The sequence below is a fragment of the Schistocerca cancellata genome, chromosome 3 (assembly GCF_023864275.1).
Source record: "Schistocerca cancellata isolate TAMUIC-IGC-003103 chromosome 3, iqSchCanc2.1, whole genome shotgun sequence".
NCBI classification, from domain to species: Eukaryota; Metazoa; Arthropoda; class Insecta; order Orthoptera; family Acrididae; genus Schistocerca; species Schistocerca cancellata.
The window spans coordinates 524,279,848-524,297,801 of NC_064628.1; the positions used below are offsets into that span (position 1 = coordinate 524,279,848).

General features: G+C 42.3%; 1 protein-coding gene across 1 annotated transcript in view; it reads right to left on the reverse strand.

The window, feature by feature from the left end:
• The window catches only part of LOC126175344 (BTB/POZ domain-containing protein 1-like), a 633,855-nt gene extending 616,141 nt beyond the window's left edge, over positions 1-17,714 (reverse strand). Inside the window, exon 1 of the mRNA XM_049922071.1 lies at positions 17,628-17,714. The gene's annotated coding sequence lies outside the window, so the exon portion shown is untranslated. The remainder of the gene's footprint in view (positions 1-17,627) is intronic.
• Between the last annotated feature and the right edge of the window lie 240 nt (positions 17,715-17,954).

Here is a 17,954-nt window from a genome sequence, read left to right on the forward strand (position 1 = left end):
ATTTGACTTTTAATTTGTAATTTTGTCTCATTAACACTGAATTCACAAGCTGCCCAGGTGAGGATATCTTGCTGCGTTTAGTCCACCCAGCCTTCACATAATTTGATACCTCCTCACAGTGCTGGCGTCGAGATTTTAGAGAACCTTGCTTTCTTTCAACTTCTTGTGAATAGTAGCCATCAATTACAACAAATAAAAATCTGTTATAAGCACACTTGGCTTAAATTTCAACATACTTTAATTGTCCTTCGACGTATCCATGGTTAGGCGACTCACAAATAACAAATATAACCTGTCGTACACCTAAGTTTGTTGGTCCCACTGTGGCAGTGTTATTGTTATGCGTCATGGCCGAACTCAACGATCACTTATTTATTATTTAGAGCAGGTAGCGAGCATTGCATCCGCTCATCTTGTATGATTATAGATTTGTTTATTGTCTAGGGAGAGTTGTGCCTATTTCCCCTACGATTATAAGTTTACTGTTAGTTGTTTCATGGTAATTTGGCTAACGATTTGGTAGTATTTAGACACTTGTGTAGCAACGTCATATCATAACGCAGGTCAAGTACACCCCGCACCCCTCTCTCTCTCTAAACAAAGAACAAACACATGAAACTTACAGTACTGTCAGAAACGCTGTTGTCAAGTGCTTTGCTTTGGGAGGCCATTGGACACTTCATACGATCCCGACTCCCACCTATTGGAGGAAGGTTGAACAGTGACCGATATAGAAAGATCTTAGAGCCTCCGGTACTCCTGTTCCTTCAGACAATTCGTCTAGTTCAGCAGTACAATACCAGGCTCGACGTGACGAGGAATACGCAGCGAAGACAGGTGCCCATAGAAAACGCCTGCCATGTAATAGGTCAGCAATTTTCATGTCACGTCCATCCATATGCTTTTAAATACGCTTTGTGAGATCGCACAAAAAACTGTGTAGATGGAGCTTAAGCAGTGAGGAAGCCGAGACTTTCTTTGGCTCCATGCTACAACGTTTAGCGCACCTGATTGTAGCACGTGTGGCTTTCACACAATACTGTAATGTCAGAGCCAGAGGTCAGGTACTGTAATCGTACTCATTTGTGTACCTTCATGAACCTAGTATGAGTTACAAAGTTCAGTTTATTAAGATATATCTTCTTGGTGCTGCAATTTTCTTAATCGTTAGCGCATTTTTTATTGTGATAATTGAATGTCTACAGCACTGTCGAAGTAATTTGCTGCTTCATGCTCTGTAGTATCGAGCGAGAACAAATATCTGAATGTTGGTTGGTTCCAGTAGCTTGAACCCAGACTCAAAGTGTTGCCTCTAGATGTTACATGGAAGTTCTTACAAACTGTATTGCCATGTGGCAGTTAATCTCGTAAGACTATCTTTGTGAAATGACTACTAGGTGTACCGGTATGAAATGAGCGTCTTTTTGTGAAAATGAAACACTAATTTTGAATTGAAAAGTAAAAACATTTAAATCAACGTACTGACCATTGCCTTCTCTACATTTTGACCACCTTTCTGGCAATTTGTGGACACCACGCCAATAGAAATGTTCGTCTTTTGAAGCAAACCAATCAGACACCCAATTTTCAACTTCTTCGTACGAATCGAAGTGTTCCTCAGTCAATGCGTGTCCCATTGATGAAAACAAGTGGTAGTCGGAAGGTGAATACGGCGGGTGGGGTAGCAGCTCCCAGCCAAGTGTTTTGATTGTATCCTGAACCAGTTTTGCTTTGTGTGCATGTGCATTGTCGTGTAAAAAAATTACTTTGCCATGTCTTCTGGCCCATTCTGGTCTTATTTCTATCAATGCATAGTTCAAATTGATCATTTGTTGTCTGTAGCGATTAGTATTCACAGTTTCACCGGGTTTTAGAAGCTCATGATACACCACACCTGAGTTGGTGGGACCAAACACAGAGCAGTGTCTTCTTGCCGAATCGATTTGGTTTTGCAGTCGATGTTGATGGTTGTCCCGGATTAACCAAGGATTTTTTCCGTTTAGGATTCTTAAAATAAATCCATTTTTCGTCGCCAGTAACAATTCGATGCAAAAATGACTTTCTTTCATGTCTTTGAAGCAAAATTAGACAAATGGTTTTTCGGGTTTCCACCTGTCTTTCATTCAATTCATGTGGCACCCATTTTCCACACCTTTGGATCTTTCCCATACCTTTCAAACGGTCAGAGATTGTTTGTTGTGCAACGTTTAGCATTGCTGCCATTTGTTTCTGACTCAAAGTATCATCTTCATCCAATATTGCTTGCAATTTGGCGTCTTCGAACTTTTTTGGTGGTCTTCCACGTTCGTCATTTCTTACATCAAAATCATTATTTCTGAACCGTTGAAACCATCTTCTGCATGTTGCTTCTGATAGAGCATGATCACCATATGTCTCGACAAGCATTCGATGCGACTCTGCAGCACTCTTTTTCAAATGAAAACAAAAAATTAATGCTTTCTGCAAATCATCACTTTCTGGCACAAAATTCAACATTGTTAACGCGATGAAATCATATGATGTTGTTTGTTCCATGACTTGATGTATACTAAATATCTTTGACAGATGTCATACCAACCAAACAAAAAAAATTTGGGCTCGTTCACAACAAATGCTCCCTATCGACACATTTGTATCTTAACGCTCATTTCATACCGGTACACCAGGTAATGGATATGGAGGCTCTAGATTGCTGGTTAAATACGGGAAATCACATATGTAGCGATACGGCGACGAACATCATGTTTATTCTCTGAGCTGTCTCGGTGTAGCACACTGATAAAATGAGTATTAAAAATACAGGCAGCTAAGAACGCTTGTCAGTTTGTAATCACCCCTGACAAAATTTAATGAACAGTTTGAGTTACGTAAAAGAAATATTTTAATGGTGTAAAGTCGTTACTTAGAAATGCCTAAAGCTGATTGCTCTTTTTCCTCAGAGTAGACTATGAAATATCTGTGCCTCTCTCTTTTCCATTTATTATATTGTAGCTATTCCGTACAAAGATGAACGTAAATTTTGTTATTGAATTGTCTTATATAATTTTTCATTTTGCATTGGTTGTTGATAAGAGATTCCTAAGAGATGTTCTTTGTACCTGTTTGTCCTTTATAGCAGTCATATAGTTTCCAACTGCATCTGAGTTCCAAGCTTTAAGTAGCGATGCACTGGCTACTGATATGTGAGATAAGCGGTCATATCCTATCTAAAATACATTTTTCGTAAATTAAGCAGCTGGTGTCTTAAACTAGACGGCGCGACTTGTTTCTTGTCCAAGTTGTGGTAACTTTGGCACCTGCGCCTCAGTCTTGATGGCCCCTCCAGTCACTGTTTCCTCCTGTCGCCCGTAGTGCCGCGTGCCGCGCTGCGTCAGATAACTGTAATTTTACTTGCAGTTACCAGCTTTATATCAGTTTTAATTACTTTAATTTTATATGGTTTTCTTGAGGAAGTATTTTTACGTGGCGAGAGCATTATTGGTCTTAAAGTTGTTCGTCATTTGCTACATGTGATGACGGTCTTCTTATAAATCTGTTCGGAATAAAAACTGTTTATTCCTTAGTTTTTCTCTATGTTAAAGTTTATTTATAATCTTTTTAGGTAATTGATGATTTTCCGATGAAGGCACCAGTAGTCGGTGTCAAAATCTGGAAGAAGTAAAATTCTTCATATTATGTAATGATTATGCGCCACACGCTCTCTTTCATAAGCAGCTGTTTTTATTGTCTTAATTTAGGGCTCTCGGTGTTAGGACTATAAGCGCCCTCGTACGTAATAGTCTCGCTTTTGTAACACACTGCATAGCACGTCGCTGCACATTTAAGGTGGATATTGCAGTATTGCAGTAGTGCTGAGGAACGAGCAGTAGCATGCAGCCTGTATCTCGAAGTCTAACTGCAACTTTTCGGAAGCCAAGGTTGTATTCCATAAGCTAGATTCGAAGGCATGAAAATATTGGAAAGCGTATAACATTTCACAGAAGAGGTTATGAATTCACCACATAAATGAGAACAATTTGCTTTTATGGCTGCTGTTTCTTTCCCCCCCCCCCCCCTTTTTTTTTTTTTTTTTTACATGATGTGTCACCAATCTTCTTCGCAGAGTAACTTACGTTCGATAGTGTCACTTTTGTGCTTAAACTTGTTTAGTGTTATTTCATTCATAATTACCCACTGTGATACCGTCCCATCTGTTCGCTTGTGAGAGTGTTTTCCTTTGTTTTGTTATCATGCGATTTTCACAAAAGACTTGTCTCCCTCAGAACCGCACTTTTTTCCGTGGGTACACTGCCAACTATACGGCTGCATTATACTGCATAATGTACACCAATTCATTAAAGTTGGAGCTGCAGCTGCACAAATTCTTTCATGTTTGGTGTAGCCTATCCGTCATAAACTACAAATAAAATTACCCGTGATGACAATGCCACGTACAAAAAATTCCTATAGCCTGTGAGACCACATTGGCATTGAGGATTATTCTTGGTTTTGACCCTATATTGCGTTAGAAAGCGTATTCAGAGAATAATTCTCTCTAGATTACGAGCGATAAACTGAAAAACTGAAGAAAATGCAGAAAGGTATAAAATTAAGGATAACACACTAGATATTGAATCAGAATTGCCAAACGCCAAGGGGCTGAATTGCAAAATTAAGTACTGGTCCATATACGTGGATGGTGTACTGTGTTCATGTCACTAGACAATTAGAAACATTACTACGACTTTTAAACTCCCAAGACAAGAAAATGGACCTGGGAGGCTGTTTTCCAAATTTCTTGGACTTTAATACAGATAATAACACATAGAGACAATTATTTAGCATACATGAAGAAATCATAGCCACAAATATGATAGTCCCTGCAAGCGCCCAGCACCCACTCAGCTTTCCATTCAATGGTGCATCGTCTCATGGCTGTTCCATTATATGAATCTACCTCTGAAGCAGAACTGTAGACCATCAAACTAACTGCTTCCAGTAAGCTCTGCCCTGATAGTATGATACGAAGAAATAAAATGCGTAAAATTAAGCTACTTCCGTACGCTGGCCAACGGAAATCAGCCAGCACTTACAGAAACTGGAGCATCATTCCATATCTTGGCAAAATTTCGGATAATCTCGCAAAAAATTGAAATCTTGCGACTACAGACTTACCTTTTATAATAAGAACACCATATCGAAATTTTTACTCAATGATAAAGACAAATTTCTACCCTTGGCATAGAGTGGCGTGTATAAAATTACATACAAGCACTGTGAAAAATTGTGTATTAGTCGGTCAGGCGTAGCTTTGGCAGTTAAGTTATCACAACACGAGAGAAGCTGGAGAGTAAGAAAGGAGACTCAGCTTCTCCCGATCACGTCCTTATGAAAAACAGAAGCTTCTGAACTGCGGTACAACAGAAGAATGTTGAAGATTAGATGGGAACATCGAATAACTAATAAGGAAGTACTAAACTGAGTTGGGGAAAAGATAAGTTTGTGAAGTAACTTGACTTAAAAAGGGATCGGTTTATAGGACACATCTTGAGGTGGAAGAAATCGTCAATTTGATAATGGAGAGACGTGTGCGAGGCAGAAATTGTAGAGGGAGACCAAGTAATCAATACAGTAAGCAGGTGCAAATAGATGTAGGTCGCAGAAGTTATTCAGGGACGAAGAGGCTTGCACAGGATAGACCAGTGTGGGTAGCTGTAACAGACTGAAGAATGCAAAAACAACAAAAACCAAAAAGTTTTTCTTCTCACTTAGAAAACATCAGTCTGCGGCCACGAAATTTTGTGATGGTATTTGTCAACTTCTACACATTCACCCTTCAATGTGGCACATTTTTCCCGACGATGGATGACTAGGCGAAGGACTTTGTGAGTGTACTGTCACCGCAGCTTTCGCAACATTTGAAGCGCGTCGGAGCTTAAAATTCGATGTGAGGTACTGTCACAGGACGTTATTATCGCTATGATGGAGACGAGGCAGTAAGTGTGTGCCGGGCAGCACCCGAGCAACAGGGCAGTGCCGTAGCGGCAGTGTTAATATTTCAAGTAATACTTTATTGCAATGTGATTCAGAGATTGTGGAAAATCGGACGAGAGTATTTTTACAGAAATTTCCTGTATTTGTAGACTGACGGAAAGTATTGTTTGCTCACGGTGTTCATGTACACGCGAGCATTAATCACGAACTTCATATTATCAACGTATTTCTGGCCATATCACACATAACCTTCAGTGACATTACTAAACTGATCTGTGGTTCTTGTTGAAAAATGTGTTTACCAACAGTACGATGGCTGAACGTACAAACTTGATTGCAGTAGTAGGTCACAAAAATATTCTGAACTTATACAATAATGAATCATCAACAATTATTTCTGCCACATACGTACGATTAACAGTTATGAAGTGTAAAGTTCGCTTGGTTATTTTCATTGAAGGACTTTCAGTATATACAAGAGAGCTTTTTAGTTTTGTTCAAAATTTATGTAACTCGCCTTGCTACCAATGTGCACTGTGCTGCATTGGCAGGCCATTGACCGCGGCTGATGGAGGCAGCTGCTTATTTCCTAAATAATGATAATGGGTTGTGGCTGTGACCTGTGCTGTTACACAAAGACGATACCAACAATATAGCTAGTGACCGCACAGATCAACGTGACATTCCGTGTGATGGCTGATGGGCGCGACCACATAGACATTTCCCATTTGCCGGCCGGAGTGGCCGAGCGGTTCTAGGCGTCTCAGTACGGAACCGCGCGACCGCTACAGTCGCAGGTTCGAATCCTGCCTCGGGCATGGATGTGTGTGATGTCGTTAGGTTAGTTAGGTTGAAGTAGTTCTAAGTTCTAGGGGACTGATGACCTCAGCAGTTAAGTCCCATAATGCTCAGAGCCATTCCCCATTTAAGGTTGCTTCCATCACTCACCGTGCTGAGTGTCAACTTGGTTTGCATGGACAGTACGCTGGGCATTTCCACTGTCACTACTTCGGTCAGCAGTTGTCCTAGATCACGAATACGTGGTGTTTATAAACAACTAACAGAGTGAAGTGCAGGTGGAGGAGCAGACGTTGTTAACCTGGAACGTTAGTACAGCGGACAAGAAGAGTTCAGTGCAAGTGTCGCCTTGCAATCAGCTACAGTTAGCTACACGACAATCCACCTCGTACGACAACAAAGCACCGTGTTTAACTGAAAGGGAACTACATTGACGGGGAAAAATGGCGACACTAAGAAGTAACCTCTGAGAATAGACATGATGTGTTGACGTCAATAAAGAATGGCTGTAAGGCAACAAAGTCGCCATTATAAACAGCTCGCTGAGTTTAAAAGGGGTGGTGTAATACGGTTACGAGAAGCGGAATGTTTCTTCTTCGACACTGGGGAGAGACTTCGCAGGAATGTAGCCATTGTGCATCACTGCTGGCCACGGTGGTCACTAGAATGTACACTATGTGATCAAAACTATCCGGACACCCTCAAAAGTATACGATTTTCATATTAGGTGCATTGTGCTGCCACCTACTCGCAGGTACTCCATATCAGCGACCTCAGTAGTCATTAGACATCGTGAGAGCGCAGAATGGGGGACTCCGCGGAACTTACGGACTTCTAACGTGGTCAGGTGATTGGGTGTCACTTGTGTCATACGTCTGTACGGAGATTTCCACACTCCTAAATATCCCTAGGTCCACTGTTTTCGATGTGTTAGTGAAGTAGAAACGTGAAGGGACACATACAGCACAAAAGCGTACAGACCGACCTCGTCTGTTGACTGACAGAGACCGCCGACAGTTGAAGAGGGTCGTAATGTGTAATAAGCAGACATCTATCCAGACCATCACAAAGGAATTCCAAACAGCATCAGGATCCATTGCAAGTACTATGACAGTAAGGCGGGAGATGACAAAACTTGGATTTAATGGTCGAGCGGCTGTGCTCGTAAGCCGCACATCACACCGGTAAATGCCAAACGACACCTCGCTTGGTGTAAGGAGCGTAAACATTGGACGATTGAACAGTGGAAAAACGTTGTGTGGAGTGACGAATCCGATGGCAGGGTGTGGGTATGGTGAATGCCCGGTGAACGTCATCTTCCAGTGTATGTAGTGCCAACAGTAAAATCCGGAGGCGGTGGTGTTATGGTGTGGTCGTGTTTTTCATGGAGCTGGCTTGCACCCCTTGTTTTGCATGGCACTATCACAGCTTAGCTCTACATTGACGTTTTAAGCACCTTCTTGCTTCCCACTGTTGAAGAGCAATTCGTGGATGGCGATTGCATCTTTCAACACGATCGAGCACCTGTTCATAATGCACGGCCTGTGGCGAAGTGTTTACACGACAATAACATCCCTGTAACGGATTGGCCTGCACAGAGTCCTGACTTGAATCGTATAGAACACCTCTGGAATGTTTTGGAACGCCGACTTCGTGCCAGGCCTCACCAACCGACATCGATACATCTCCTCAGTGAAGCACTCCGTGAAGAATGGGCTGCCATTCCCCAAGAATTCCAGCACCTGATTGAAAGTATACCTGCGAGAGTGGAAGCTGTCATCAAGACTAAGGGTGGGTCAACACCACTTTGAATTCCACATTACCGATAGAGGGCGCCACGAACTTGTCAGTCGCACAATAGATCGTAACAAATCAGTTACTTCAACGACACCTCCGAAACACACGTCCTCTATCGTGCATTCCACTAAGCCAAACCCGTTGGCTATGTGGAGGACTGTTGTGTTTTCCAATGAAAGCTGGTTTTGCCTCAGTACCAGTGATGACCGATTGTTGGTTAGAAGGAGCCCACTTCAGGACCTGCAATCAAACTGTCTGCGTGCTAGAAACACTTTGCGTAAACCAGGTGTTATTGTACAGGGTGCGATTTTGTATCACAACACAGTCACTCTCGTGCATCCTGACTGCAAATTTTTACGTCATTCTGGTAATTCGATCCGTTGTGCTGCCATTCATGAACAGCGTACCAAGGGGTGTTTTCCAGCAAGATAACACATATCAGAGTAGCACTTGCAACCTATGTCCTCAGCTGTTTGCTGGATGTATTCCAATCTCTTGCTCTCTGCAGCTTCCTCTAGTATCACGGAAGTCATTCCCTGATGACTTAACAGATGTCCTATCATCCTGTCCCATCTCCTCGTCAGTGTTTTCCACATATTCCTTTCCTCTCCAATTCTGCGCAGAACCTTCTCATTCCTTACCCTATCAGTCCACGTAATTTTCAACATTCGTCTGTAGCACCACATCTCAAATATTTCGATTCTCTTCTGTTCCGGTTTTGCCACAGTCCATGTTTCACTACCATACAATGCTGTGCTCCAAACGTACATTCCTAGAAATTTCTTCCTCAAATTAAGGTCGATGTTTGATACTAATAGATTTCTCTTGGCCAGGAATGGCTTTTTGCCAGTGCCAGTCCGCTTTTGATGTCCTCCTTGCTCCGTCTGTCACTGGTTATTATGCTGCCTAGGTGGCAGGATTTCTTAACTTCATCTACTTCGTGACCATCACTCCTGATGTTAGGTTTTCGCTGTCCTCATTTCTGCTACTTCTGATTGCTTTTGTCTTTCTTTGATTTACTCTCAGTCCATATTCTATTCTCATCAGACTTCCATTCATCACATCATGCATTTCTTCTTCATTTTCACACAGGATAGCAATGTCATCAGCGATATCCTTTCACCTTGAATTTTAATTCCACTCCTGAACCTTTCTTTTCTTTCTGTCATTGCTACTTCGATGTACAGATTGAGCAGTAGGGGCGAAAGACTACATCCTTGTCTTACACCCTTTTTAATCCGAGTACTTAGTTCTTGGTCGCCCACTCTTATTATTCCCTCTTGGCTCTTGTACATGCTGTATGTTACCCGTCTCTCCCTATGGATCACCCCTATTTTTCTCAGAATTTCGGAAGTCTTGCACCATTTTACACTGTCGACCGCTTATTCAGGGCGACAAATCCTATGAACGTGTTTTGATTTTTCTTCAGTCTTGTTTCCATTATCAAGCGTATCGTCAGAATTGCCCCTCTGATGTCTTTATTTTTCCTAGAAGAAAACTGATCGTCATTTAACACATCCTCAATTTACTTTTTCATTCTTCTGTATAATATTATTGTCAGCAACTTGGATGTATGAACTGTTAAACTGATTGTGCGACAATTCTCGCACCTGTCAGCTCTTGTAGTCTTCGGAATTGTGTGGATGATATTTTTCCGAAAGTCAGATGGAATGTCGCCAGACTCAAACATTCTACACACCAACGCGAATAGTCGCTTTGCTGCCACTTCTCCCAATGATTTTAGAAATTCTGATGGAAAGTTATCTATCCCTTCTGTACTTATTTGATCTTACGTCCTCCAAAGCTCTCCTAAATTCTGGTTCTAGTATTGGGTCCTCTATCTCTTCTAAATCGACTTCTGTTTCTTCTTCTATCTCATCAGACACAGTTTACCCCTCATAGAAGCCTTCAATGTTCTCATTCCACCTATCCCCTCTCTCCTCTGCATTTAACAGTGGAGTTCCCGTTACACTCTTAATGTTACAACTCCTGCTTTTAATTTCACAGAAGGTTGTTTTGACTTTCCTATATGCTGAGTCAATCCTTCCGACAATCATTCCTTTTTCGATTTCTTCACATTTTTCACGCAGCCATTTCACCTTAGCTTCACTGCACATCCTATTTATTTCATTCCTATTCTGTATTCCTGGATTTTCTTGAACATTTCTGTACGTCCCTCTTTCACTGATCAACTGAAGTATTTCTTCTGTTACCCATGGTCTCTTCGTGGTTACCTTCTTTGTACCTGTGTTTTTCTCTCCAACTCCTGTGACTGCAGTTTTTAGAGATGTCCGCTCCTCTTCAACTGTACTGCCTAGTGAGCTATTCCTTATTGCTGTATCTATAGTCTTACAGAACTTCAACCGTAACTCGTCATTCCTTTGCACTTCGGTACCCCACTTCTTTGCATATTGAGTCTTCCAGACTAATCAAACTGCAGCCCACTCTTCATCACTGCTACATTGAGATCTGAGTCTATATCTGCTCCTTGGTACGCCTCACAATCCAGTATCTGATTTCGGATTCGCTGCCTGACCATTACGTAATCTAAGTGAAATCTTCCCGTATCACCTGGCCTTTTCCAAGTATACCCTCTTCTCTTGTGTACTGTAATCCAAGATGCTCTACAAAGCGTCGACATGTCCCTTGTCCTGCTCAGCCACAGATCTGTCTTCTCTCGAGCACATATAGGACATCAGCAGACGTTAACTCTGCCTGTATTGACCGACCAAGTGGAACAGGCAGGAACTCCATCCCACAAACTGACGTCCGGCACCTCTACAGCACACTGCATGCACGTTTGCATGCTGGCATTCAACATTCTGGCAGTTACAACTGTTATGAACGTACCAGTATTTCACATTTTCAATGACTTATATCGTCTGATGTTAATTACTTAACTATGTTACCCATACAGATGTATTCCAGAAATTTCATTACGGATGTTAATTATTTTTTGGTGTTGCGATTCTTTCCTCCAGTGTCAAATTTTTTTATTTGACTTCACTGGTATTATCAGTTCACCAGCTATCAGCTTGCGTTTGCCAAGTGTAAACTTTTCAAGGTTTTGCATCTATTTTTATGGAAGCAGTGGTGGCTGCCATTCTCGTTACCCGTATTGTGAATGTACTGTGTAAATTAATGCATGCAATTTGACATATATGTTGTTCTCTTCATATATTACTATTATACTATCAGCATTAAGCACAGCTTTCTCTTATGCTGCTTACATCGTGAGTGGCCATTCATTTAATGTGCTGTGTATACAACAACGTTGTGTATCAGTAAAACGTGAGTGTATTCTGTGAAGAAAGTCATCTACTAAGAAACAATAGTTGATGCTCTATTTTAACATGTGTAACGTTGTCAAGCAGTTATCGTATTTTTTTAAATGACATCATATTCGCCGTTGAGTGTAGGAATTATTTATTTCACGATTCCAATTTCGAACTTTGGCCTTTGAACCGTTCTCAAGTGGTACAGCAAAATATTTTGCTTCAGCACATCTCGGACTTTAAAAATTTCCAACATGTATACATGTCCTCGACAAAAATAACCCGTTTCACAATGTTAACATCTTTCACTTAATTCGCTACAAATCAATGTTCTAACACACTGTTTATATGTGAAAATGCAAAGTTTTTTCGCGCCAACAGCCTTAGTTCACATGTAAACAGTGTGTTAGAATTCATATCAGTTTTGTTTTCTTCCGTCGAATCGGCTGATGTTCCCAGACGCAAAAGATGAAGTGTGAGCAGTTTTTAAGTTTGTCACAAGAAAATAAGGGGATTGCAGCACACTGAAGGATATGTTTGGGAATATATGGTCTGAAATCGCCACTTTATTGAAAACCACAAGCGTCGAAACAATTAATAATAATTTATTGAAGGTTGCCTTATATTACATTCTGCATGTTCTGTGCCGTCTTGCCACTTCAGCCTCGCTTCTGTACTTGATGTAACATGTCATCTGCAAAGGAAAAAATGAAACGAAACTCGCGATCGGCCTCTGAAGACCACGCAATAGTCTACCGACTGCTGCGTTATCGTCAGTTAATTATTATCGGCTGTAGTATGGAGGGGCACAGGGTTGGCACATCGTACTCCCGGCCGTTGCCGACGTTTCGCTCTTGGAGCCACTACCTCTTAATCAGGCACCACGTCACTTGGCATCGTGGGGCTAAGGGCACCCCGCGCCAGTTCTTCCACCAATGAAACATCCGAGAATCGAATCTGTGTCCCGCACACGAGGGTCTGTCGTATAGATCACTCGGATCCGGAGGCGGACATTTCATCTGCAACACAAGGAAAAAACTGTTTCGCGAATTCTAGGCCTAGATGTGACCTCCAAAAACTGTGTGCAAGTGAGAAAGGTGGGCCGGTCGGAGTGGCCGAGCGGTTCTACAGTCTGGAACTGCGCGACCGCTACGGTCGCAGGTTCGAGTCCTGCCTCGGGCATGGGTGTGTGTGATGTCCTTAGGTTAGTTAGGTTTAAGTAGTTCTAAGTTCTAGGGGACTGATGACCACAGCAGTTTAAGTCCCATAGTGCTCAGAGCCATTTGAACCATTTCTGAAAAAGGTGGCGTATGTCCATTTTGGCGCTGCAGTCTTTTTTTTGGGGGGGGGTATGGGACGTGCACATTAGACGTTAGGTGTCTACGAATTATTATGACTGCTTTATCTTTATACCAACAGGTTGGAGATTCTATGAGATGGTTTGCAAAAGTGGTGTACGTGTTTCCTCTTTTCAGTGCTTTATGTGTTCAGAGTAACTTATCCTAAAATTTATGTTTGTCTTTCACACATATGTTGAAAGGTAGTAACTCAATATTAACTGACATACATATGTTTTGCTGAACTTTTTTGGAGTTGAGCAAAGTGTTTGTAATTTTGCTTTTCAGTGTCACCACGGACCATCTCGAGATGCAGCAGAACGTGTCTCTCTTCATCTCATATGTTCGTAAAACTTGTCTGGTTATTCCTATTACAGCGTAATGTCAAGCGCCGGTACGCCAGTCGGAAACGTCAGAGCAGAGAGGGCTGTGAAGAAGACGTCAGCCAATTGCACGCTGACCAACCCCTGTCCAGGACGACAACGCGGCGGCAGCGACCTCTACGCGGAGAGGACATAAGCGCCGCGCAGACTGGTCGCGTCTCAGTTCTACGAATCCTACAGAAGCGTCAAGACCAGAGACCTGGATAGAAGCATCCACTGTATTGTTTCACTTGTATTGGTATCATTATACTGAAGGACATTGATTATACTGCATGTCGTTCTTTGCTTGCGACACATTTATGTATTTCTTAAACTTATTGTCATTGATTCATTTCGTAATAAAACTCTTTAATAGATTTGCTTGAATTGTTGTCTAGCGATTCGAGAACCAGGTCTTCTAGACGCACCATCTTTGACAACTAGGCAGGATACAGTACCTGAAAGCGTGTACAGTACTCGTCACGTTGTTTTCGAGATAGATCCACATATTCACATGAATTCGACGTCTTTTTAGTAACAAAAGCCACAAGGCAGCACTCGTCTGCAAGAAGCGTGGCGTCAGGGCATCCATTCGGCCGAAGGGGGTTAACCCTTTATTCCATGAACTATCAAAAAAACATAATATTTTCAGTTTTTTATGGAACGTAGCTGTAAATAGTAACAAAATAACAATGAATTTTTTCTGAATTTTTATTTTATTATTATTACTGTTTCACAAAGGTGGTAATTTGAGAACCGTGTGCTCTCCAGTGACTGGCTGACCCCAAATCTCGGTATAGCATTTGTTGAAACTAACGGAACAATATGCATCAGAATGCTCAAATGCTACAAATTAGAGACTATTATAAAGATAATTATACAGAGTTATTAAATGGAATCCAGTAAAATGTTTTTTCTTTTCAGTGTAGCAGAGAGCCGGTCGAAGTGGACGAGCGGTTCTAGGCGCTACAGTCTGGAACCGCCTGACCGCTACGGTCGCAGGTTAGAATCCTGCCTTGGGCATGGATTTGTGTGATGTCCATAGGTTAGTTAGGTATAAGTAGTTCTAAGTTCTAGGGGACTGATGACCTCAGAAGTTAAGTCCCATAGTGCTCAGAGCCATTTGAACCATTTTTTGTAGCAGGTCTACATTTGTGGTCTACATTTAACCTCACAACTTCTCCTGTTTGCTGCAAAAGTGTCAAAATGAACACCATTATTTCCTAATCTTACAACCTTTGGGACTGAATATTCGCATTTTTTCCTTTTGTTGTATTTATTGCTTTCTGTCAGAACTGCATGGAGCTCTTTGACTGATGTACTTTGCATTTGTCCAAAACATCAGACCTTGAACAACATTTCTGCTAATCTCCAACAGTGGAATCATTCCAATCAGTTCACAGTACAAAGCACAAGACTCTAGATATTCAGTTCGTGTGACGCCCCAGAACGGGCCACGCCATCAGTTTCTGGATCTTCTTCGCAGCCCACGAGCACATCTAGGTTTGTCCGCAGGGTCCACACTTCCATTGTAACAATAACAACACAGGTGGGTACTGAATTTTTATTTTGGTGCGACCCTCGTGCTTTCTGGATACAAAAGGTACCTCTGTTGCGTAGTAATTGGAAGCTAGACACACAGTTTTCTTGACTTTCCAAAAAAATAGTCCCAATCCTGGAATGTGACATTCTATAATGGAATAATTTCCATTTACTGAGAAAGTGAAAGACCAGATGAGAAATCTTGATGTTTATCCTGATTGTGCCACAAGCCAAAGTTTTCTATACCTCTAGCCCTTCAAGCAGGCAATGGAAATAAAAATGCTATCAAATTATAGAGTCCTGTTTTTTACACAAATCTTATTTGATTAATCTTAAACTGCCCTTTCTCCTAACGCATAATTCTCCACTTCCCTCTCCACAAGTTCATTTCTCCCTTTATAAATATCAGAGTCAAGATGTAGTCTTTCTGGTCTGCATTACACCACAGTTTGTAACCGTCTTTCACTAGCTTCTTTGTTTTTATTGCTTCATCACGAAAAGTGGTATGTATCTATTGAAAAAGAAATTACAAAAATGATAATCGCACTAAAAGGATCTGACATTTATGCATACAGATTAACAAAGGTAGTAAAATACAACAAAAAACACCAGATAAATCAACAAACTACGCTTGCGAAGCAGTATATGAAATATACACACTTGGCCAGACGGTACTCTAGCGTACTGCACGACTTTCTGTTTAAATCACAAATAAAATATTTATCAAAAGAGGTTCACTAGGACGAAACATTAATTAATCTACATCATATCAACGATGGTAAACAGGAAAATTACAATTAACTAAAAACCAATACACACAACAAAAATGCTATCTCCAAAACCGCCCAATGCTGCCTCCGAAACCGCTCTACAGCTGTCTTCAAAGATTGTGCAGATATACCTTTCGTTTAGTAAACTAGATCTAGAAGGCGTTGAAGTATTACCAAATCGAGAAAAACACGTACTAAATCGTACCACCAGCCAGGATGTAGGGTATATGAGTGTATCGGGAATAAACAAGAATCAGTAGGCAACAGAGGGTCAAAATAGCTTCTGACCTCCTTGATAGAATAGATTCTAATCCAATCTAACCACCGAGGTCCCGCCAAAATCTGACGAAAGAGATCGGACACACCGTGATCGAGCTGTCGTCCGACGTAATCGGTCAACCTCTGGCGAAGGCGTCAGGCGACCGTTGTCGGTGCCACTGTGAACGCAACCTCATGGAGCCGCAGAGAAGGAAAGTATTTTTCTTCCATATTCTAGTGAGACTTCGAGGCCGCCGTGTTGTAGGTGGGGAAGATATGGAGAATCTTTGGCCAGCACATAGACAGATGAAGCTCATCATTCAGTTTACAGAGAGATCACTGGTATGTTCGTATGTCTGAAATCTACTTCTACATCTACATACATACTCCGCAATCCACCATACGGTGCGTGGCGGAGGGTACCTCGTACCAGAACTAGCATCTTCTCTCCCGGTTCCACTCCCAAACAGAACGAGGGAAAAATGAGTGCCTATATACCTCTGTACGAGCCCTAATCTCTCTTATCTTTGTGGTCTTTCCGCGAAATGTAAGTTGGCAGCAGTAAAACTGTACTGCAGTCAGTCCCAAATGCTGGTTCTCTAAATTTCCTCAGTAGCGATTCACGAAAAGAACGCCTCCTTTCCTCTAGAAACTCCCACCCGAGTTCCTGAAGCATTTCCGTAACACTCGCGTGATGATCAAACCTACCAGTAACAAATCTAGCAGCCCGCCTCTGAATTGCTTCTATGTCCTCCCTCAATCCGACCTGATAGGGATCCCAAACGCTCGATCAGTACTCAAGAATAGGTCGTATTAGTGTTTTATAAGCGGTCTTCTTTACAGATGAATCACATCTTCCCAAAATTCTACCAATGAACCGAAGACGACTATCCGCCTTCCCCACAACTGCCATTACATGCTTGTCCCACTTCATATCGCTCTGCAATGTTACGCCCAAATATTTAATCGACGTGACTGTGTCAAACGCTACACTACTAATGGAGTATTCAAACATTACAGGATCCTTTTTCCTATTCATCTGCATTAATTTACATTTATCTATATTTACAGTTAGCTGCCATTCTTTACACCACTCACAAATCCTGTCCAAGTCATCTTGTATCCTCCTACAGTCACTCAACGACGACACCTTCCCGTACACCACAGCATCATCAGGAAACAGCCGCACATTGCTATCTACCCTATCCAAAAGATCATTTAAGTAGATAGAAAACAACAGCGGACCTACCACACTTCCCTGGGGCACTCCAGATTATACCCTCACCTCCGATGAACACTCACAATCAAGAGAGAAGGTAGAACAACGTTCGGAAGTCTATCTCGGATGCTCAGTGAAGACGCTACCGGGAAAGCGAAAGCCGCAGTGGGCGACCACGAGCGGTGCAGGTGGAAAATCACGCCTGTTGAGTGCGTAACGCTAATGAGTGTCTCCCCGACGGCCACACGACGCAGTTGCGGGTGCCGCCGCTGGTGCCTCCGCCTGCCGAAGCCTACCTTGAGCGGAGCACGAGCCGTCGTCGTCGTCGTCGTCGCCGCCGCCACAGAGTCTGTGTATGGCGCCGCCTCCCGCGTGGCCCCTGCTCAGCGGCGCGATCCGCGCAACTAAAATGATTTGCCGCTCGGTCGCACAGCACCGCGCTGCGCCTCGCCACACGCCGCCGGGCACGCCGCACTCGGCAATTAGCCAGGCGGCAGAGGACACACTGGCAGCACACTGACTAGGAGCAGCACACTAGCAGCGGACTGACTAGTTGTAGCGCGACGCTACAGCCGCGCCATCTCAGTATAGTGCGTTACCAGATAAAAACTTAAGATCCAATG